Genomic DNA, 19386 nt, shown 5'->3' with positions numbered 1-19386 from the left:
GGGCCCCAGGCCAGTTCCTGAAACTTCAGTTGTAGAAACTGAGCTGGGGCTGCATCAGTGGCTCCCGGTCGGCCCATTTATCATCTGGCCTTGGGTGGGACCGGGCAGAGCCTGAGTAATGCTTGCCTGGGGTGCACGCTGAGACCCTGCCAGACTCGCCCCTCAGCCCCGCCCTTACCCCAGGGGATCAGTCCCCAGATCCAGGCGAGGCTTCATCCACCCCACCCCAGCTCTTCTCTTTAGCTCCCCTTTAGAATTTTTTTTTTAATGTGGTAAAATAGACATAAAGTAAAGCTTACATCTTAACCACTTTATTTTATTTATTTATTTTTAAATTTTTTTGGCCTCACCAAGCAGCTTGCAGGACCTTAGTTCCCCGACCAGGGATCAAACCCGTGCCGCCCTGCAATGGAAGCTCGGAGTCCTAACTACTGGACCACCAGGGAAGGCCCCATCTTAGCCATTTTAAAGTGCACAGTTCAGTGGCACTAAGTACATTCACAGTGTGCAACCTTCACCCCCATCCATCTCCAGAACGCTTTTCTTCTTCTCAAACTGAAGCTCTGTGCCCTTTACACACCAACCCCCCATTTCCACCTCCCCCCAGACCCTGGCAACCACCTTTCTGCTGTCTGTCTCTGCAAATCTGACCACTCTAGGAAGCTCATGTAAGTGGCATCGACAGTGCCATTTAACATAGTTAATGTCCTCCAGGCTCATCCGTGTTGTAGCATGTGACAGGATTGATGTCATTTTTTAAGGCTGAGTAATATTCCGTTGTGTGTGTCTATATAGCTTCTGCTTTCTGTTTATCCATTCATCCATCAGTGGACACTTGAGCTGCTTCCACCGTTTGGTTGTTGTTAATAATGCTGCTATGAGTATGGGTGTACAAATATCTATTCGAGTCCATGTTTTCAATTCTGTTGGGAGTAGCCCCAGAAGCGCAACTTGCTTGCCCTTTGGATTTTTGTACTTGAAAGTTCAGCAGGACATTCTGACCACCTGGGCCCTCTGTTTGCTGGGAGAGACAGAAGAGGTTGAAGGAAATTAGAGAAGAAAACCAAAAGCTAAGGAGATAATAAACTTTCATCATCCCACAGCTCTCAGTACAGCAATGTCACTGAAAGAGAAATGGGATAGGGTTGTTATTAGAAATGCAGCTTGCCGGGGCCCAGCCCATTCCTAAGTCGGAATCTCCAGGCTATAACCTCAGAGTGACTTGGGTGCTTCTGATTCGCAGCAAGTTTTAGAGCCACTGCCTGAAAATTACACATTCCACCCACTGGGCTAAAGTGGGTAAAGGGGACCTCGTGAGAGTCTCTGTGGTCCTGGGTACACTTGGAGTGTCGATAATGACCGGTCCATCACATCTGGTCTTCTGTTTGCCAGATCCTTGGTCATGGCACAGTGACCCCTGCCTGGCTGGGTTGTCTACAACAGTCTGTATTAGCTCAGGCTGCCATAACAAAATACCACACACCAGGTGGCTTTAACAACAGAAATGTATTTTCTCACAGTTCTGGAGACTGGAAGTCCAGGATCAAGGTGTCAGCAGGGTTGGTTTCTCCTGAGGCCTCTCTCCTTGGCTTGCAGATGGCCGCCCTCTTGCTGCCTCTTGACCAGGTCATCTCTCTGTGTTCTTCTGCCCCCGGTGTCTTCTCTTCTTATAAGGACACGAGTCATATTGCATCAAGGCCAATGGCCCCGTTTGAACTTAATCACCTCTTTAAAATGCAGTTTAAAATACGTCCAAATACAGTTAACATTCTAAGGTACCGGAGGTTGGGACTTCAACACATGACTTTTGGGCGGGGGCACATGATTCAGCCCCTAACACAATCATTTCTTCCTTTATTCAATAGATGATTATTTTAAATTCTTTCTTTTGCTCAAATATAATACCATCAGAAAATAGAATAAAAATTACTCATAATTCCACCACAAAAAATCAATTTTTTGGGGGGCTGCATTGGGTCTTCGTTGCTGAGCGCAGGCTTTCTCTAGTTGTGGCGAGCAGGGGCTACTCTTGGTTGCAGTACGCCGGCTTCTTGTTGAGGTGGCTTCTCTTGTTGCAGAGCACGGGCTCTAGGCACGCAGGCTCAGTAGTTGTGGCACGTGGGCTCAGTAGTTGTAGTGGCTCAGAGCCACCACATGTGCCTCGTGGGCTCTAGAGCACAGGCTCAGTAGTTGCGGCGCACGGGCTCAGTTGCTCCGCGGCATGTGGGATCCTCCCGGACCACGGCTCAAACCCGTGTCCCCTGCGCTGGCAGGCAGGTTCCTAACCACTGCACCACCAGGGAAGCCCCCCAAATCAATTATTTTTAAGAATCCCAGTCTTGATCTGTGTGTGTGTGTTTGCTTAATATTAAAGCATATGCATTTCCCACATTGTTACATAATAGACCTCATAGCTGTCATTTTTAGGGCTTCATCAAAGTCTACCAAGTGGATGTATAATCATTTAATTATTCCTAAATGGTTCAGTCATGACTTTCCCCAGTTTTTTACCCCTACAAACAAGGATACAGTGAATTTCTTTGTGCTATCCCATTTCCCTTCTTTTGGACTGTTTCCTTAGGGTAATTCCCAGGGGTGAGATTATTGGACAAAGGATGTGAACAATTTTATGGCTCTTGATATATTTTGGCAAATTGCTTTCCAAAAGTATTTGATATTGTCATCAGCAATATATAAACGTACAAGTTTTCACCATAGTTTTGCCAGCATGATGTCCCATTATTTTTAGAGAGATTTCATTTTGTTTTATTCCGTATTTCTCTGATAACTAATAATCCCATAAAGTTTTTCATACATTTGATTATTACTTGTAGCATCTCTTAAGAAACTGGCTTTTTAAGCCTTTTTCCTGCTTACCTATGTGAAGCCACATCAGATATTTATCAAGTATCTACTACACCCTCCGGGAATACTAGAGGGTGACCAAGGGTGTGTAAGGCTTAGTTCTTACCTTCCAGAAGCCTGAAATCAACAATCACATCTTATTTAGTTATTGCTGATTTCTCTGTACCCAGTCCACTGCTTTGCACATTCTGTGTGCTCAGTAAATTTTGTTGCGTGTAGTTCAGCCCCAGATAACATGTGTCTTGTTTCTTGCAGTTCACAGAGATCTGTATTCCATTCAAAGGAATGCAGGCTCAGAGTCCAAAATGAGCCTGAAACCCAGAGAGATAGCCCAAAACTGAGAATCTTACTGGATGAGCATGAGGTCTTGTGTTCCAGCATAGGGAAGGTGCAATTGACAGGAATTTTAAAGGGAGACTCAGGGTTTGAGGTTGGCAGAATGAGTACCTGTATAATACAGCTGCTCACCAAAAGCTGTTGCCATCAGAGTCATGTTAATAGCGGTGCAGTGTGTAGAATAAGGGAGGTGACAGTACTGTCTGGCTCCACGTAGTCTAGGCAGCTCTGCAATTCCCGTTTGTCCTTTTTTCCTGTCTTTTCAGTTTTTTATTTTGAAAAACATTTTAAACCTACAGAGAAGTTGGAAACATTGTATAATGAGTGTCTATATACCCTTCATCTTGGTGCTTCAATTGTTAACATTTTGCTACATTTTCTCTCTCTCCTATCCTCTCTCATTGTTATTAGTACTATTTTGTTGTTGTTGTAGAACCATTTGAAAGTAAGTTGTAAACTTCACCCCTAAATACTTTAGTATGGATTTCCAAGAACAAGGAAATTCTATTATATCACCACTTAGAGTTTTTACATTTGGAAATGTAATGTAGGTACAATACAATTGTAAATAGATCGTCCATAATTAACTTGCTTCCGTAGCATTTATTTTAACCTGCTGCAGGATCAAAGCTGTTTTTGAAACTCAGCCTCTGTTCACTGGTGCTGAATAGAAAGGCGGAGACAGAGTTCTGGGTGAAGTAAAAAAGAGTTGCTTTTTTTTTTAAATGTATTTTATTTATTTATGGCTGCGTTGGGTCTTCGTTGCTGCACGCAGACTTTCTCTAGTTGCAGCGAGTGGGGGCTACTCTTCGCTGCGGTGTGCGGACTTCTCATTGCGGTGGCTTCTCTTGTTGCAGAGCACGGGCTCTAGGTGCACGGGCTTCAGTAGTTGTGGCACACGGGCTCAGTTGCTCTGCGGCATGTGGGATCCTCCCGGACCAGGGCTTGAACCCGTGTCTCCTGCATTGGCAGGCGATTTCTTAACCATTGCACCACCAAGGAAGCCTGAGAAGAGGAGCTTTTATTGCTTTGCCAGCAGGCACAGGGGAGCACAGCAGGCTAATGCCCTCAAGACTGTGTGACCCACCCTGGAGGCGGGTAGTGAGGAGTTTTATAGTGTGCAAGGAGCAGGGCGTGATCAGCTCGTGGACCATTCTCGGATTGGCTGGCATCAAGGTGAAGTTTCAAGCATCATCTACCCTCCGCTTTCAACCAGTCTAGGGATCCATGCTCCTGTGGTCAGCAGTTTTCATCTGGTGGGTCGGCTTCCTGTACAAACAACTTAGGAATGTGTGTCAGGCCTTTATCTGTATCTTTCAGGGAACTGGGAGTTCAGTGATTCTGCGATGTGGCAGATTTATAGTCTAAATTGTTACTGGTTCCCCAGCCCAACGGCTATTCTCTGTTTCTCCATCTTCACATTTCCCAATCTTTACTCCTAAGTCAGCATTTTACTTCAAAAGGCAAAGACACACGGGCTTGTACACGGTTGCAAAGCCAGGATTACCCATTCAGTTACCATGTCTCTTTAGTCATTCTTTTATCTAAAATAACTCCTAGCCACCGATGGTTTTTCATGACCATGATATTTTTGAAGAACACAGGTCTGTTGCTTGGTATAATGTCCCTCAATTTGAGTTTGTTTGTTTCCCCGTGATTAGATATCAGTTAAACATTTGTGGCAGAATTATTTCATAAATCCTGCTCAGTGAATTGCATCAGGGGCATATTATGTCATTTTGTTCCTTTACTGATGATGTTAAATTTGATCACTTGGTTGAGGTCTTCATCTACTGTAAAGGTACCTTTTATTTCCTTTCTAATTAAGAAGTAATCTGTGGGAGACTCTTTGATACTGTGTAGATATACTGTTTCCCAACAGTCTCTCACTCAGTGATTTTTATCATCCACTGATAACTATTGCCTGAATCAGTTATCACAAAGCTGGTCATAAAATGGTGTTTTTTCCTAGCCCACCTCAGTGACACTAGAGTTACAGGTGAACACAGACCCTGGAGTGCAGAGGCCGGCTTCAATTACAGGTGTCTTTCCCCAGCTCTGAACTGTAATGTCCTCTCAGTACCTTGATGTAGGCCATAGCGGGAGTATTTACACCTCAGAAATTGGCAAGTGCTGCAAAGAGGGATTTTTGTTTTTCCCTTGGAGAACCAGTTGGTAAACATTTACTGCTAATTGCAGACAAGCTGAAACACATTCAAAGGAGAATGGTTTTGTAGTGATGGGCCTTGAAACTTTAAGGAAAGGGGATCTGTCTTCAAATATTAAAATGACTACCTTGTGCGGAGTCTTCGTTATTTAGGAGAAAATCCATGAACACCCCACCCTCTCTCCCCACTCGGTGCTCCAGCCGTGCCTGAGACCTTGATGGAATCACAGGCACTCTACGTTCCGTCCCCACCACTGACCTTCCTGTGTGGAGCTGAGGGGTGCGACACGGAGGGTAGAGGCAGCGGGTCTCCTTGGGAAGGGAAAGGGATGCTTCTCACTCTGATCTTACAGGAAACAATGTGTTTTCTGTTTTTTGGCTGCACCGAGTGGCCTACGGGATCTTAGTTCCCTGACCAGGGATTGAACCTGGGCCCTCAGGAGTGACAGCGCGGAGCCCTAACCACTGGGCCACCAGGGAATTCCCTGATCTTAGAGGAAACAATGCGCACGCAGGGCTGCAAGGTGCAGAGGACATAGAGTTCGTGGCTTTCATATCCTTGGTAAAGTACGTACAGAGTTCCTTCTAAGAATGAGGGATGAAGTAGGCTTGGGCGTCAGGAGCGTGAAGAAAGTTTTGAGTAGCAGCTAAGGGGATTTTTTCCAGCCTACCGTCCCACTCAAGGCAGTTCAACTCCAGGTGTATTCCAACAGCAGAAGGATAAGCCAAGTCAGCACAATTCTTCTACGGGGTCCAAGAAGTAGAGCAAGGAAAGGAGGGGGACGCAGCTACCCGGGGTTTGTCACTGATGAGTATAAAGTAGAAAAACTCCCCAGAGGCCTGGGCATTTGAAAGCAGCTCTGAATCCGGGCACAGCAGTGATTCAGGCATAGCCAGAGGAGGGCTCACGGAGGAGGTCGAGTTACTAGGATCAGTCTGCCCATTGAGGACAGTGGCAGGTCCCCTCCTGATGGGAGAGCCGACAAGCTCGGTGGCGCTGGTAGAAAAGAGGGGGATCAGTGTTTGGGTCTCTTTGGAAAGTACCCCATGATACCAGGTCCCAGGAGAAGGAGTGGGGCGGGGGGGTGGTCTTCACCCTCTTCACCCCCAGGGACCCCAGAGAGTTACAAACGGGAGGAAGATGAGGGACAAATGTAGGTGGGACTTCATCTCAAGGCCTGGCTGTCACTGGCTGATGGTGGAAAAACCATTTCTTTTCACTGTCCTCAGTTCTTCCTCTAATGTAAATGGAGATTAAGTGCTGGTGAAAAGTATACAATGATGTAAAGCTGTATACAACTCTTCGATGTACTATTATGAATATTCATGTCAACTAATCCAATAATCAATGAAGGAAGGGAAGGCACGTAGAGTAGAGGGTTACCTGAACACCGATAGCTTGAATTTGAATAGGCCTTTGCAATAGAGCTGGGGTTTTCTTCCCACATGTTTGATTTCCTCAAATGAGATAACATCTACATAAAACACAGCACAGTGCCTGGCCCATAATAAGTGCTCAATTAGAGTTTATTAGTCCTCACAATGCCCGCCCCCCGCGCCCCCAGATAGATGTTGTTAATTCTATTTTTAGACGAAAAGGGAGAGACTCAGAATGATGAATTCCCTTGTCCAAGAGCAGCAAATGAAGTGGTGGGCAGGACTTGAACCCAGGTCTTTGGACTCTAAGTTCGATATTCCTTCCTTTCTAATCTACGTGTAAGGACCCATCCAGTTTTCAGAGTCTATGACATTCTCAAATCCACTTCCTTTATATAATCTGCACTTCACACCAAGATGTCAGTTTTTGAACAATTGTACATGTGAGATACATGCAGTGTTTTTTATTAATTACAATATGTTAAAAGTCGTCATTAAATTTTTCCCTTTTGTAGAAAAGACGCTGAACCCACATAATACCACATCATGATTGGTGATTGTCACTGGCACGATTACATATGACTCTTCTGCAGTAGTAAATATTTTTGTAATACTAACAATATCCGATCTAATAATGCAAGATACTCTGGGGACCAATTAATATTTCAAAGTAACTCTTACTCTTGGTGTAAATGTTTTTAGTTGGAAAAACTCTGCCTGTTTGGGTGAAAATGCTTTTGCATTGTTGTTGATAATGATTTACATGGATGGATGGATGGATGGATGGATGGATGGATGGATGGATATCTTATTCTGATTTCCTGGACAACAGTGTGGTATAGTAGAAAGAGATGTGAACTGGGTTTCAAGATATATGAGAACTAGCCCTGACTCTGCCGCCAATTGTTAGATGACCTGGGACATTTTCATATCACCTTTCTCAGCCTTCATTTCCTCATCTGAAATCGAGACGTAGATGGTTATTAAGGTCACTTTCAGCTCAAAGCAATCCATGATCTAACTGCACCACGAGTCCGAATTCTGAAGAACAAAGATGTAAGAGATTTGACACATTGGCTGCAAACCTCGTGTTCCAAAAGAGGAAACTCAGTAAGTGCCAAGACTCCTGGCAAGTCTGGCTCAGATTCCTCACATGTTTATTAGTGGGAATAATTTTCAACCTCCTCAAAATACTTTATGACAGACTCAAGAAGTGAAGAAAGTTGGATCTGAGAAAATCAGCCAATGGGGAGAGCTCACAGGACTCCAACCCAAAGCTGCGTGGAAACCCTAGGAGACTCATATTGAGCTGTTTGAAAACAAGCACTTACGGAACAAATTGTCCAGAAAGATAGAAACACAGAAACATGCTCGCTGCCCTCCCTGATTTCAGATTATGGCCTCATGTGACTGTGGCTGGGAGGCGGACTGGAGAGATGGAGGGGCCCCTCTAACCCAGCATCAGGAGGCTCTTGCTGGCGTCAGAGGGATGGACCGCACATGGGGCAGAGCAAAAAGGCACGTACTCTGGGGTTTAAATCTGGATTTGCCATTTGCACGTAGTGTTTTCTCGAACAAGCGGCTCAGTCTTTTTGAGCTTCATCTGTAGAACCGGGGATATGAACATGTCATGTATTCTTTTATGAAATGGCCAGGCATGTGTGGCCACAAGGGGAGACAGAGGCTCAAGCCAAGTGTCTTGTACTCACAGGTCCCAGAGACAGGAGGCACGAAGGCCACACAGGGCCACATGGGGAAGCATCAGGGGCATCAGGAAGCAGAAGACAGGAGTGAGGGGAACAGTTAGGCCACGGCCTTTCTCGGGGTTTCTGTGAGAAAGATGAGGCAGGGCAGGGTAAGCAATTTAGGATTAGCTAGTTTGAATAATTTTGGTGGACTTCGGGCTATAGAGGTGGTCTCTAGTTGCCTTTTACCTGGCCCTGGGATGATTAAGGCAGAGGAATATTGCCTCTTGGGGCCAGAGAGAGGATGTATGGCTCCAGATTGGACAGTAAAGGATGCTCCCCGCTGGGTCATTTGCATCTCTAAGAACTGGCTAGCTTCAGGAAGAGCTGTCTCTCCCCAGCCAAAAAAGGTTTCTTAAGAAGTCAAAAATCATAATATACAGAAAATAATTATATATACAGGCATACTTCAGAGATCGTGTGGGTCTGGGTCCAGACCACCACAATAAGGTGAATATTGCAATAAGGCGAGTCACACGAATTGTTTGCTTTCCCAGTGTATATAAAAGTTATGTTCACACTATCCTATAGTCTATTAAGTGTGCAATAACATTATGTCTAAAAAAACAATGTCCATATCTTAATTTAAAAATACTCCAATGCGGGCTTCCCTGGTGGCGCAGTGGTTGAGGGTCCGCCTGCCGATGCAGGTGACACAGGTTCGTGCCCCGGTCCGGGAAGATCCCACATGCCGCGGAGCGGCTGGGCCCGTGAGCCATGGCCGCTGAGCCTGCGCGTCCGGAGCCTGTGCTCCGCAACGGGAGAGGCCACAACAGTGAGAGGCCCGCGTACCGCAAAAAAAAAAAAAAAAAAATACTCCAATGCTAAAAAATGTTAACCATCATCTGAGCCTTCAGGGAGCTGTAATCTTTTTTGCCGGGAGATGGAGGATTGAAATATTGCAAGAATTACCAAAAAGTGACACAGAGACACAAAATGAGCAAACGCTGTTGGGAAAATGGTGCCAATAGACTTGCTTGTTGCAGGGTTGCCACAAACCTTGAATTTGTAAAAGACACAGTGTCTGCAAAGTGTAATGAAGCAAAGTATGATAAAACAAGGCATGCCTGTATGTATCCTCACAGATACAGTACAGAAGACGTCTCATTTGTGAAACTGGACATACGAACGGCGATCTCAAAGGATCACATGAGATAAAATACATAACACCCAGCCCACTATCCAATACTGAGTGGACAGTCATTAATATTAGTTTTCTCTCTTCTTCTGTTCAGTTAAGTGGAAGGACCATGGGATTAGTCATCCCATCTACACCTCTGTCTACTTGTGTGACCTGGGGCAAGAGGGTCCTTCTGTCTAGGACTCTATTTTCATATCTGTGAAAGAGGGAGGGGCATCCACATGGTTGCCAAGGTACCTTTTTTTTTTTTTTTTTTTTTTTTGCGGTACACGGGCCTCTCACTGCCGTGGCCTCTCCCGTTGTGGAGCACAGGCTCCGGACGCGCAGGCCCAGCGGCCATGGCTCACGGGCCCAGCCGCTCCGCGGCATGTGGGATCTTCCCAGACCGGGGCACGAACCCGTGTCCTCTGCATCGGCAGGCGGACTCTCAACCACTGAGCCACCAGGGAAGCCTGCCAAGGTACCTTTAAGGCCCAATGTTGCCACTTTCTTGTCTGATTCCTGCTGAGATTGGAAGTGCACATTTCTGGGACAAGAGGTCCCACGGGGGGCATGGAAAAGGCAGCCTTGGAGGTTGAAACCGTGATGCCAGATTGAAAAACAGATTGTCCACACCTTTGAGCACAGAGCCCAGCTCTGATGACCCACGCTGGGCCATCTCTTTAGAACCCACACAGTTAATCTCCCCAGTAACCAACCATGGGCCCAGCCTTGGTGAGCCAGGGAGCAGGGACAGTGCGTATGAGGTTGTGAAGCACAAAAGTACCTATTCCACCGCATACATTAAATTTTCACACTGATGTAAGTATCTTGCCTGTAGACCAAACCCCTAAGTTTCCCCACAGCATCTAACTCTGAGGACTGCTATAAAAAAAAAAAAAAAAAAAAAAAAAAAAGATTGGGGTGGGTATCCGATATTCCACACGTGGTCAAGTGTCCAGCAATCAATAAGTGCTGATACGAAAGTTCCCTCTCTTGTGAATTATTCATGACCCAATGAAACTGTCTCATGTCTTAATAACATTCAAACACTTATTTGTATCTTTTAAAAAATGTGAATGGTCCATTTGCTAGCCCAGTGATGACATGAGATTCTAGAGAGGAGTTTACGCTCTATGATGGGTGGGTACCATGTATGTAGAAGGGCCGTGCATTAAGTGAAATCCAGCAAGTTAGGTTTTAGGTTTTTTTCATTTTCTTTTGTGTTGTTGTTGTTTTACTTTCCTTTTCAACTAGAATGAAAACTGCTGGAGATAAGGTCAACTCTGGGCTCTAAAAGAGCAATATTTACACCCCAACCCCTTCTTCTTGATGGATTGCTTCATTATAGCTTAGGGGTTTTATTATATTGTATATCTATGGGGACTCCAGCTTAAATGACAAAGAAAGGTGCCTGGGAAAATCACTGAGCGTGTACCATGGGGCAAGTCACTTTTCTCTAAATGGGACTCTCCTTTCCATGTGTGGTTTGAGAATAAGGGTCTAAATTTGTCAGGAATGGTCTTTATTTATAACTATATTCCATTTGTAAGTCTTTGAGGGCTACTTTGTAGAAATAACTGCAATAAAGGACCAGCAAACCCCATTAAAGTATAGAGAAGATTCCCCACTAGATTTTTGTTTGTAAATGAAACTGTCACATCCCAAGAGTGCATCATCACCCAAAGACAGCAGTGATCTGAAGAGAGGCTTGGTCCTCACATCTCCAGGCAGTCTGGCTCCGTGAGACTCAGACTGGTTGCATTCTAGACTCTTCTGAGTTGGCCAGGATAGTACCACCTAAGGATGTGACTAAGGCTTGGAAATCAGCACCCACCTTTACTCTCCACCCCAGCTTCTTCCCAGTTAATCTCTAGTAAAGGCCCTCACTTATTATGGGTTAAACTGTGTACCCCTCAAAATTGATATGTTGAAGGCCTAACCCCTAGTACCTCAGAAGGTGGCTGTATTTGGAGACAGGGCTTTTAAAGAGGTGATTAAAGTCAGATGAGGTCACCATGTTGGGCCCTAAATCGGTATGATTAGTGTCCTTATAAGAAAAGGAGTTTAGGACACAGACATGCACAGAGGGAAGGCCATGAAGACATGGGATGAACACAGCCATCTACAAGCTGAGGAGAAAGGCCTCAGGAGAAATCAAACCTGCCAAAACCTTGATTTTGGACTTCCAGCCTCCAGAACTATGAGACAATTAATTTCTAATTTCTGTTGTTTAAGTCATGCAGTCTGTGGTATTTTTTAAAATTAATTTATTTTATTTATTTATTTGTGGCTGTGTCGGGTCTTCGTTGCTGTGCGTGGGCTTTCTCTAGTTGCGGCGAGCGGGGACTACTCTTCTTTGCAATGCACGGGCTTCTCATTGCAGTGGCTTCTCTTGTTGCGGAGCACGGGCTCTAGGCGCATGGGCTTCAGTAGTTGCAGCATGCAGGCTCAGTAGTTGTGGCACACGGGCTTAGTTGCTCCGTGGCATGTGGGATCTTCCTGGGCCAGGGCTCGAACCTGTGTCCCCTGCATTGGCTGGTGGACTCTCAACCACGGCGCCACCAGGGAAGCCAGTCTGTGGTATTTTCCTATGGCAGCCCAAGGAAACTAATATACCATTTATTTGTCTTTTAAAAAATGCTTAAATAAAAGAAGGAAAAAATAAAATAAAAAATAAAGACAAAAAAAGGAAAGAAACCATGATAACAACAAGCATATCCATGAGTAGAATGGTTTTTAGACCTGCCTCTCCCTGGATGGCCCACTGAAGCTTGGCAGGGTGATTACAGGTACAGCTTAGAATAACCACAAGAAATCATCTTATTTACAGTCCCTGATTATAATGTCACACCACTTTGTTTTCATGGTGAGTGCTTTTTTTTTTCCCCCACAATGATGTGAAGCCAAGAGGAGTCTGATGGAGAGCCTCTGCAGTTGGCATCAAAACACCCAGCTCCCAACTCTGGCTTGCCCCTTCTTAGCTATAAGACCTCTGAAGTTTACTTAATTTCTCTGAGCTTTAGCTCTCCTCACTTTAAAACAGGGATAATAAATAATGCCTACTTCACAGGTCGTTCTGAGGATTAAGTAGCACAGGTACATGGAAGGTCTGAGGTGTTGGTAAGAATTTGACAAGGATGAGCTAACTAATGTTGAATCCAGGGATCGCTTTGAGAGTCTGATTGTAAATGCAATATACCACATTTGTCCCTTTTATATGTAATCCTCTTGCCTTCAGCTGAGATTTCACATCAATTAAGATTATGTTGAGTTTTGATTTTGTCATCTTGTTGGTTATCTACAGCAATTTGATTCAAAATGGCTTGAAGGCTTAAATATAAGATAGGACACCATAAAACTCCTAGAAAAGAATGTAGGCAAAACATTCTCTGACATAAATTGTACCAATGTTTTCTTAGGTCAGTCTCCCAAGGGAATAGAAATAAAAGCAAAAATAAACAAATGGGACCTAGTCAAACTTATAAGCTTTTGCACAGCAAAGGAAACCATAAACAAAACAGAAAAACAAACCTATGGAGTGGGAGAAAATATTTGCAAATGATGTGACCTACAAGGGCTTACTTTCCAAAATATACAAATAGCTCATACAACTCAATAACAAAAAAGCAAACAACTCAATCAAAAAATGGGCAGGGGCTTCCCTGGTGGCACAGTGGTTGAGAGTCCGCCTGCCGATGCAGGGGACACGGGTTCGTGCCCCGGTCCGGGAAGATCCCACATGCCACGGAGCGGCTGGGCCCGTGAGCCATGGCCGCTGGGCCTGCGCGTCCAGAGCTTGTGCTCCACAACGGGAGAGGCCACAACAGTGAGAGGCCTGTGTACAGCCAAAAAAAAAAAAAAAAAAAAGGGCAGAAGACCTAAACAGACATTTCTCCAAAGAAGACATACAGTTGGCCAATAGGCACATGAAAAGATGCTCAACGTTGCTAATTATTAGAGAAATACAAATCAAAACTGCAGTGAGGTACCATCTCACACCAGTCATAATGGCCATCATAAAAAAGTCTACAAATAACAGATGCTGGAGAGGGTGTGGAGAAAAGGGAACCCTCCCACACTGTTGGTGGGAATGTAAGTTGGTGCAGCCACTGTGGAAAACAGTCTGGTTGTTCCTCAGAAAACTAAAAATAGAACAATAGCAATTTTACTCCTGGGTATCTAAAAAAAAAAAACCAAAAACACTAATTCGAAAAGATACATGCACCCCAATGTTCATAGCAGCTCTATTTACAATAGCCAAGACATGGAAACAACCTACATGTCCACTGACAGATGAGTGGATATAGAAGACATGGTACATATATACAATGGAGTATTACTCAGCCATACAAAAGGAATGAAATAATGCCATTTTGCAGCAACATGGATAGACCTAGAGATTATCATATGAAGTGAAGTAAGTCAGGCAGTGGAAGACAAATACTATATGCTATGACTTATCATATGGTGGAATCTAAAATAGGACACAAAGGAACTTATTTATGAAACAGAAACAGACTTACAGACATAGATAACAGACTTATGGTTACCAAAGGGAAGAGGTGGTGGGGGAAGGATAAATTAGGAGTTTGGGATTAGCAGATATAAACTATTATATACAAAATAGATAAACAACAAGGACCTACTGTATAGCGCAGGGAACTGTATTCAATATCCTGTAATATACGATAACAGAAAGGAATCTGAAAAAGACTATATAGTTTCTGAAACTATATAGAAACTAACACAACATTGTAAATCAACTATACTTCAATTTTTTAAAAAGCAGACCCCCTCCCGCCCCCCACAAAATAGCATTTTGATTCCTCCAGGCTGATACCATATCATTCAACAGTACTACAGCCTTCCTATTCTTCAACCTCCAGTTCCAAGAGGCCACTGAGTCCTAACAATGTTACTTCTCTATCGTGTCTCTTATGTCCCTCTTCTCTGTCGTAACAGGCATGGCCCTGCTCCAAGGCCCTCCTCTGCCACCAGGACCACAGCCTCCTACTACATTTCCACACCTTCTCCAGGTCCTGTTCTTTGCAATTCACTCTGCACCGCTGGCAGAGGATCTGATGAGAAGCCACTCCAGACTACTAAAGAAAGTTCACTCATTCCACTCATTGCATTCAGCTTCTTCAGATAATCTTAATATTGGGTTTGGGTTTTCTTTTCCCAAAGAACATTTGGAAACACATTAGAAGACTTTTAAAACAGGTTCCTTTTGTGTGTACTTTTCTCCCTAAGTAAATGATAAATTTCCTGATAGGAAAGCTTACATTTTAGACTTCTGTGTATTTACTGCTGCCCAAACCCATACAGTGAGTTGGTACCTCACAGACATGTATTGAATGACTTAATGCCTGAACAAACAAAGGAATATCCCCAATTCAAACTTCTTTGTGAGCTCTTAGGACAACAGGGAATCAGGATGTGAACAGGGAATCTGCAAAAAGGGAGATGGGAAGACAGCTGGCCTCTTTATGCTTAGGGAAGAAGGGATGCTTCTTGCCTTAGCCTGGAATTTCTTTGGAAATCAGAGCCAGAGACACAGGCTTGGTAGTTTATTGTGAAAAGTGATCCTGGGAAGCAGGAGTTGGGGACCGGAGGGATCAGAAAGGAGGGAAAACAATTAGAAGGATGTATTCTTGAGCCGGTCTCTGCTGTGGCGGCTAGAGCTCAGTCCTTCCAGGACCTTGCAAGGGGCTATGTAGTCAAAGCTGCAGACTTGTCTGTCTGTGAGGAGTGTTTATCCGCCAGCTGCTTCCTGCGTAGGTCAGGATTACCCTGAGTGGCAAGGCCATGCATGGATGAGGTCCAGGTGGCTGCCGTGATTCTGAGAAGTCACAGAAGCCCTGGGGGCAGACAGCTAGAGATCGGAGGTGTGGATGAAGTAGGGTGTTGCCGGGTTACACCCACCTGAAGTTGGTCATTGTAGCCCTGGCCAGAGTAAAAGGTGGGCTAAGAGAGAGCGAGGCTGGGCCCAAGGGCTGCCCCCGTCTCCTCCACTGGTCCAGGCTTTTTTTTTTTTTTTTTTTTTTTTGGTGCACTGCATGGCCTGTGGGATCGAACCTGTGCCCCCTGCAGTAGAAGCTTAACCACTGGACCACCAGGGAAGTCCTCCAAGCTCTTCTAAGAAGAGATGTGGGCACTTCTGTGCCTCCTACCACTCTCCATTTTCAATCATTCACTTATTCATCTGATAGCTATTTACTGACCAGCTACCAGGTTGCAAGATTCTGCACTAGGCACTATGTTTGTCTAAATAGCAAGTCCCTAATTCCATTTATGAATTCACAAAGAATTGGTCTCTTTCCTATTAGACGTATGCGCCCCATCAAAATGCTGGGTTTCCTGACATTGCTGGGAATAATTAATTTCAGATCCTTTAGCCTCCGAAACGGGAATCCTGGGGATATGTTCTCCACGAGGAGCCTTCTGAGTTATAATTTGTCTTGGATCCCATTTCCACAGTAATCAACAGTGAATTATCAGAGACTCCATCTGCTTGGACCACCGAAGGGAATGCTTATGCCAGGAGCGCAGAATAGCCAACCACACCTCTGAGGAAAGTAATCAACATGTTGGTGGGATTTTTCTTCCTCTGAGGTTGTACCAGGCCATCCTAATATGGATATCCATGGCTGTCCGCTGGCTTCCAGTCAGCCTGCACTCCATACATCCTCCAGCTCCAAGTCTGTGCTCATCCATGGGCCAGAGTCAGGGTCTATGTGTAAAGGATGGGTATCTGGGCTGCAGCCAACCCACCGTTCCAGGGGGCAGGTAGTCTGCATCCTTCATGCCTGTTTGTTGGATCCTGCCTGTAAGACGGAGAATTGGCCACCTGTGCTTGCTTACTTAGGGAGCCCTACCAGCCTCTGAACTGACAAAGGCCACTGCAGGTAGGCTCTCAGGAGGTCACACCTATGTGGACAAAGCCTGTGGCCCCGGGAGCCAATGGTTGATGAGTCTTCAGATGGACCGGGCATCAAAAAACTCAGACCACCTGTGCAAAGACGGAGAGTCTGTCTGGCTTCCTTCTCAAAGGGCCTCCTGACGCTCTGAGCTGCAGCTGCAAGCTCCCGGCTCCCTCCTGTGTGAGCAGGGGCTGGTGAGGCCACAGACAAAGGAGAAGCCAGTCTCCAGACTATAAATGTTTATCCTGGACATCCTGCTGAGCTAAGAACGAGGACATGTGGTTCTTAAAAACAAATAAGGCAATAAGCTCACCCCAAATGTACCAATCTGCTGCCCTCCTCTTTGGGTCCTTATGAATGTCCCCTAATACCCTCCCTCCCCAATCTGCTTCATTTCCCCTGCCTCAGCCTTTCACTTACAAAACACGCATTCGAAGATAAAATTATGCAAAATTTCAAGAGAGTGACTGCAGAGCAGTAAGCCCCAAGCACGGGGCCCTCCTGCACGCGGCGCCGTGTGTCACTGCACTGGTCACACACCACGAGGCTGGCCCTGGTTTCCTCCTACCTCTTGGAAACAGGGGGGCCCTAGTGAAAATGTGCATCACTTTAAGTGCTAAAGGTCTACTGATAACCTCTTCGTTATGCAATTCTGAATGAATATTATGCTCCACTTTTAAATTAGTTTTCTATTAAAGTCACATGTCTCCAGATCTCAGGAAATACAACCCTGTGTTGCAGACCTCCTGAAAGAAAGCCCCTGTCTTTTTCTTGGTGCTTAAATTGAGGTGCTTACCTTGCAGTTTCATTTCAGCCCCATCCTTGCCCATCTCTGCCCTTAATGTGATGCTCTATGAATTCTGATACCCGCCTTCCTTCTGTCAGCCTAAATGAAGACAAGGCAGGACTGCTGCATGGGGCAGTGAAAGAGCCAGGCAGGTCTACCTCCTACTCACAGATGGCCTTGAGTTACTTACTTCATCGCTTGAGTTTCCATTTTCCATCTGTGAAATGGTGATACCGTCTGCCTGTAGGCTTGGGAGGACCATAGGAGAATTGTACGGCCCTTGGCAGTGTTCTAGCATCTGCCTCCCCAAGGGCCTACATCAAACTTGGATGCTATTTCTTCATGCCACCCCCCTCCCCAAGCCTCTAACAAGTCCCTCCTGCTTCTTGGGCCGGTGCAGGGCCTCTGCCCAGGTGGTCTGGGTAGAAAGGGAGGCAGATGCCTTCTGCTGTTTTATGTAAGGGGGTTGGGGGGTAAGGGGGGGCCAGCAGGGCCTTCAGAGTCCTAGCAGCCTGAGCTTCCTTTCATGCTCTGCCACCTTCTCGCGCTTCCTCATCTGAACACAGGCAGAATTCCTACTTCACAAGTGTGCTGGGAAGAGGAAAGGAAGCCACTTCTAGCAAGAAACGAGAACCGAGTCTGGTATACAGTAGGTGCTTAATAAATGTCATCTCCTGCCCTGCTTCCCCATGTAGACTTTGGAGTTCAGTATGGGACTGACCTTCCCTGCAGCAGGTATGGAAGACAGAAGACTGGATTGAGGGACAGATGACCCCATCACATCCTTATTTCATGCTTCTGGCATCTCTTGCCTTCTCTGAGCCTCTTTTTTTCACCCTTCGATGAGATTAGGAATACCTGCCCTTCCTACCTCCCAAGATTAGTTCTAGTGAAAATTAAGGGAGGTAATGGATGTGAAATTTTGTACAGAGATAAAGGGTTATTAACACCAATGCCCAAGGTTTAGGTGACCAGACCGCAAACAGAACACTTAGCTTTCTTCCTCCCAACTCACACATACTTCCCCTTCCTCGCTGGCACTGTGGGTGTGCCTGATGTTTTGGGGGAAGACATCCTCTCTGGTCAGTGACATCTGGGGCACCTTGACTTAACCAGCATGTGATCATTTTTTGATGAATATAGAAGACAACTATGGAACAGGGAGACATCTCAGGGCTGGGGTGTGGGTAGGAAGGCTGCAGGAGACGTGTCTATGCGAACCACCTAGCCCAGGGCATGGCCTGAGACAGACATTAATACGTTACTCATATATTATTATAAAGTGTATATTAACACATTCATTAGTATTCAGCAATTAATATTGAATCAGAATCCCAATTAGAATCCATGATTCCTGCCAAGCAGTCTGACTCCCGCCTGGGTTTATGACGGGGAACTCATTACCTGCAAGGTTTATTCCATATTTGTGTGTCTCTGTTAAAAAGTTTGTTCTGTGCCTTCCACCGTTTCGGCAGTATCGCAAGGGGAACTCTGGACCCAAACTGCCCGAGCCCAAAGTCAGTCTCCTCCGTCAACCAGTGTGTGACCTTGCGAGTTACTCAAGCTCTGTGTGCCTCAGTTTCCTCATTTGGAATATGAGGATCTTATCTCATAGGCTTGTTATGGAATTAAGTGTATTAACACGAGAAGCACTTAGAAGAGTGGCTGGCACACAGGATTCAGGAAATACCAGTTATTATTGTTACTCTATAACTTATTTTCCCCTTGTGAAAGTATGAAAGTTGAAGCATAGTTAAAGCCCATTCAAAGTAAATACAGCAGGCAGAGAGATAAATGAACTGTTTGCATAAACATGAATTAAGAGAGTCACACTCAAGGAAGAATTGTTCCCTGTTGAGGACAGCGAACATCTGGAAGGAATTAAATGGCGGATGAGAGGGGGTGGGGGTAACGTGAGCTAAGAACACACTGTGACTGTTGGAAGGAGATAATTCACTTCTGGGGTAGGTAAGTGATCCCAAAAGGGGGAAGCTGCGCTGGGCTTCCACGGCATGATTGGATGCCTGAAGAGTATTAACCCCTCAAAATAATTTTGTTCTCAT

The 19386-nt window shown here is 45.3% G+C and overlaps 1 protein-coding gene and 1 non-coding gene across 4 annotated transcripts in view; one reads left to right on the top strand and one right to left on the bottom strand.

Annotated features, from left to right (window-relative positions):
* SCARA5 (scavenger receptor class A member 5) overlaps positions 1-19386 on the top strand; it is a 117893-nt gene that overhangs the window by 44529 nt on the left and 53978 nt on the right. The gene's annotated exons all lie outside the window — the stretch shown is intronic.
* TRNAD-GUC (transfer RNA aspartic acid (anticodon GUC)) lies at positions 5776-5848 on the bottom strand. Its single transcript has one exon. It is a non-coding gene; the product is annotated as a tRNA-Asp (tRNA).

This window comes from Delphinus delphis, chromosome 6 (genome assembly GCF_949987515.2).
Source record: "Delphinus delphis chromosome 6, mDelDel1.2, whole genome shotgun sequence".
In the NCBI taxonomy this organism is placed as follows: domain Eukaryota; kingdom Metazoa; phylum Chordata; class Mammalia; order Artiodactyla; family Delphinidae; genus Delphinus; species Delphinus delphis.
This window is presented reverse-complemented; position numbering and strand designations above follow the sequence as displayed.